Genomic DNA, 4,151 nt, shown 5'->3' with positions numbered 1-4,151 from the left:
TCGACGGCTCGTCCGCCTACAATGTCCTCATAGGCCGAATCACCTTGAGCGAGGCTGACGCAGTAATGTCCATCCGGGCCCTAACACTGATGTATGTCTCGGACCGGGGGGAAGCGCATAAGATCGTCTCCAAAGACGAGAATGACAAGATGGTCAACGTCCAGATAGCCGCCAGAGGATGCAACATGCAATCCCTCAAAGTGGCAAAGAAATCAGAAAAGGGAAGAGTCTATCCTTACAACAGGACGACCTCATGGATGTAACTAACGGCTGACTAGGACGTGGTGCCTTTGATAGGCCATTAGGGCGCTGGTAATCTTGGGAATACTCTATGTAGCGACGGAGGTGTCCAAAACAGCTGTGGGCACCCCGACGCGTGTTTTTACCTAAATGAAAAGTCATCAAGTTCCATCGAAATGTCCGTTCTTCCCGCAGTGACTAGGAAGCAGCAGACGCCGACTCACACTGTCATACCGACAAGAGCGGCCGTCTTTATCAGAAAACAGACGTCGGCTCACACTGTCATACCGACAAGAGCGACAGTCTCCATGAAGAATCAGGCGCCGTCGCAGTCACCCCAAGTAGTAGACGCCACGGCAGTCACCCCCAGAGGTTTGACGCCGTCGCAGTCACTCCAAGTGGTAGACGCCACGTAACACGCTATCAAGAAAACAGACGTCGGCTCACACTGTCATACCGACAAGAGCGACAGTCTCCATGAAGAGTCAGGCGCCGTCGCAGTCACCCCAAGTAGTAGACGCCATGGCAGTCACCCCCAGAGGTTTGACGCCGTCGCAGTCACTACAAGTGGTAGACGCCACGTAACACGCTATCAAGAAAACAGACGTCGGCTCACACTGTCATACCGACAAGAGCGACAGTCTCCATGAAGAATCAGGCACCGTCGCAGTCACCCCAAGTAGTAGACGCCACGGCAGCGATCACCCCCAGGTTTGACGCCGTCGCAGTCACTCCAAGTGGTAGACGCCACGTAACACGCTATCAAGAAAACAGACGTCGGCTCACACTGTCATACCGACAAGAGCGACAGTCTCCATGAAGAATCAGGCGCCGTCGCAGTCACCCCAAGTAGTAGACGCCACGGCAGTCACCCCCAGAGGTTTGACGCCGTCGCAGTCACTCCAAGTGGTAGACGCCACGTAACACGCTATCAAGAAAACAGACGTCGGCTCACACTGTCATACCGACAAGAGCGACGCCTCCATGAAGAGTCGGCGCCGTCGCAGTCACCCCAAGTAGTAGACGCCACGGCAATCACCCCCGGAGGTTTGACGCCGTCGCACAGTCACTCCAAGTGGTAGACGCCACGGCAGTCTCCATGAAGAATCAGGCGCCGTCGCAGTCACCCCAAGTAGTAGACGCCACGGCAGTCACCCCCAGAGGTTCGACGCCGTCGCAGTCACTCCAAGTGGTAGACGCCACGTAACACGCTATCAAGAAACAGACGCCGGCTCACACTGTCATACCGACAAGAGCGGCAATCTCTACCAAGCAACGGTAACGGCCAGCACGATTTACACACGCAAAAACGATCGAAGTGCCTTGGAAGCGTTGAAACACAGTTAAGAGATGCACTCTAAAACTGCCCCGGCCAAGCCAAGGCGGGAACAAAAGAGGCGCTCAATTAGTAATATAGGAAGACAACTCGGACGAAGATGAGATAAAGGCCTCGGCCAGGTCGAAGGCGAAAGAAGCGAACTCTTATTAAAAGCTAAGTTACAAGTAAGATTACAAGTAAAAAGAATACAGACGACGGCCGTCCCCACAGGGATAAGCCGAAACACAACCTACCAAAGTTGTACAAAATACGGAAAGAAAAGCAAAAGCTACAATTATGTCATTTGAAGCACCCAAAAGGTAGCGGGGAGGAAGGGCCTAATAATTGGCCCCCGAACAGCTGAAGCAGATCTGCTGTAAACTTGCTCTCCTATGCCTGCTGCTGCCTGCCATTAGCAGCGGTAGCCGCATCTTCTTCGATGGGCAGCCAAAGAGCTTTTCTAGCGCCTCCTCGGCTTTGGCCTCGCGGCAAAGATCGGCCGCCCTCATCCTTTCGGCTTCCTCCTTGGCCGCCTTAGCCTTCTCAGCAAGAGCGGCTTTCTCCGCGGCCGCCTCCTTCTCCAACTTCGCCCTCACCGCCTCTTTGGCCTCCTCCACCACGGCTCTCTCCTTAGCCTCGAGCTTGTCATCAAGCAGCTCGTCAAATCTGCCCCACGGGAAGGAACCATCAAGAGGGAAAAGCTCCCCGATCACTTCCCTAGCAGCTCCTTCGGACAGTCCCGAACTCGGCGCCGCACAAAGTTGGGGAGCATGACGGTTTGGAGCATCTCAATGTCCTCCTCCTTCGCTTGATGATGGCCTCTTTGCTCCGAATCACCTCCGCCTGGGCCTTAAACAGGCCCCTGGACTCGTTCCTCTGCTGGAGATAGAGGTCGGCACGCCTCTGAACAAGGTCGCACTTCCCCAGCAGCTTCGCAGTTTCGGCCGCCGCAGCCTCGGCCTTGGCTCTCTCAGCAAGGACCTCCTTTTCGGCGTCCTCCCTAAGTTTTCTCTCAGCCAAGAGCGCCTTCTCGGCATCTCCCCTAAGCCTCTGCTCGTTGAGGAGATCCATCTTCGCCGACGCAGCCACCTTCTTAGTGGCATTACGCTCGTAAACAGCTCGAGCCACGGCCTTCTCCTGCTCCATGAGACGAGCACCGGTAACCACGTTCCACCTCGCCAGTTCCCTAATTAGCTTCGTGCCTTCCTCTATAAGCTGGGAGACGGAAGCCTTCTGGGATGAAGGGACGGTGGTTACAATTTGACCACCAGCCTGCGGCTGAGAGACGGAAGCCTTCTGGGACGAAGGGTTGACGGTGGCGCCTTGATCACCAACCTGCGCAGAGGAGCCCTCCACATGCTGCCCAACGAGAGCAAAAGCCGACTGCGGTTGGTCTGCAAAAATTTAATAAGGACATCAGTATCAACGCGTATCGGCATATCAGAAAGCCTGGCTAAATTTGAGCCACAGAATAGATAGGTACCATGCTTGGCCTTCTTGGCCGGAGGAGGCACTTCCTTGCCAGCAGTAGAGGCTGTCTCTTTCCTCTTGCGGATGAGGGGAGATCCCTCCGCATCAGAGTCCCCCTCATCGGGAATATCAACAATCTCCACCTCCTTAGGGGGGGGGGGACAGGAGGTGGAACCAGGGTCGACGCCATCGCCGCCGAAGACTGTGTTTTCCGCGTCCGACGCACTACACCGCTAACAACCCTTGCCTGGGCCTCCTCCCTGCTCAAGCTCTTCAGCCGCTGCTCCATGAGATCATTCGGCGACGTCCTGCGGTCATGGGCTAGGGCCTTGGGATGCAAGTTGGCAACGGTTTTATCTTTGTGCAGCCCCATTCTCCGGAGGATATCCTCAAACAGGTCCGGTCCGAAGTAGTCTGCGAAAGAAACTAAGCAAGAGTTAAATAGAAGAATAAATCGAAGTTCGAAAAACAGGAACATTGAGAGCGGTGACGAGCCTCACACCGACCCCACTCACCCTGCGCTAGGGCCGGTATGAGGCCGACATAGCAGAGCGGCTCATCCTGAAGAATGATCTGCGTCGGGGGAATCCATCTCTTCGGCACCCCACTCTTGTCCACCTCAAAAAGCCTCATCGCCAGCTTCTCATCCTCCGTAAGAAGGACCTTGCTGGCATCCATCTTAAGCTTCTTCCGGCTGACCCATCTGTCATGCTCCGCCTTAGTCTCGCACCGCAAATTAACTTGGTGCTGGAAGGCGCAGGGCAGCGGATAGTCACCCGGCACCTTAACGTACACCCACCGACCTTGCCAGTCCTTGCAAAAAGAAAGTTTGTCAACAGAGACATAACCCTGCTCCATTTGCACACTGTACCATCCGACGCGGCCAGAAAATGGTTTAAGATGGTGAAGCCGGCGGAATAAATTCACCGTTGGAGCCTCTCCCTTGAAGAGACAAAGCCAGACGAAGCCGACTATGGTCCTCATAGCCAACGGGTGTAGTTGGGCAACAGCAACGTTCATGGCTTTAATGATGGCCATAACGTATCCATTTAGCGGAAATCGGAGCCCGTACTCCAAATGTCGCATATACACGCCGGTGTAGCCCGGTGGAGGGCAACAGACG

This window comes from Silene latifolia, unplaced genomic scaffold (assembly GCF_048544455.1).
Source record: "Silene latifolia isolate original U9 population unplaced genomic scaffold, ASM4854445v1 scaffold_79, whole genome shotgun sequence".
NCBI lineage: Eukaryota > Viridiplantae > Streptophyta > Magnoliopsida > Caryophyllales > Caryophyllaceae > Silene > Silene latifolia.
This window is presented reverse-complemented; position numbering follows the sequence as displayed.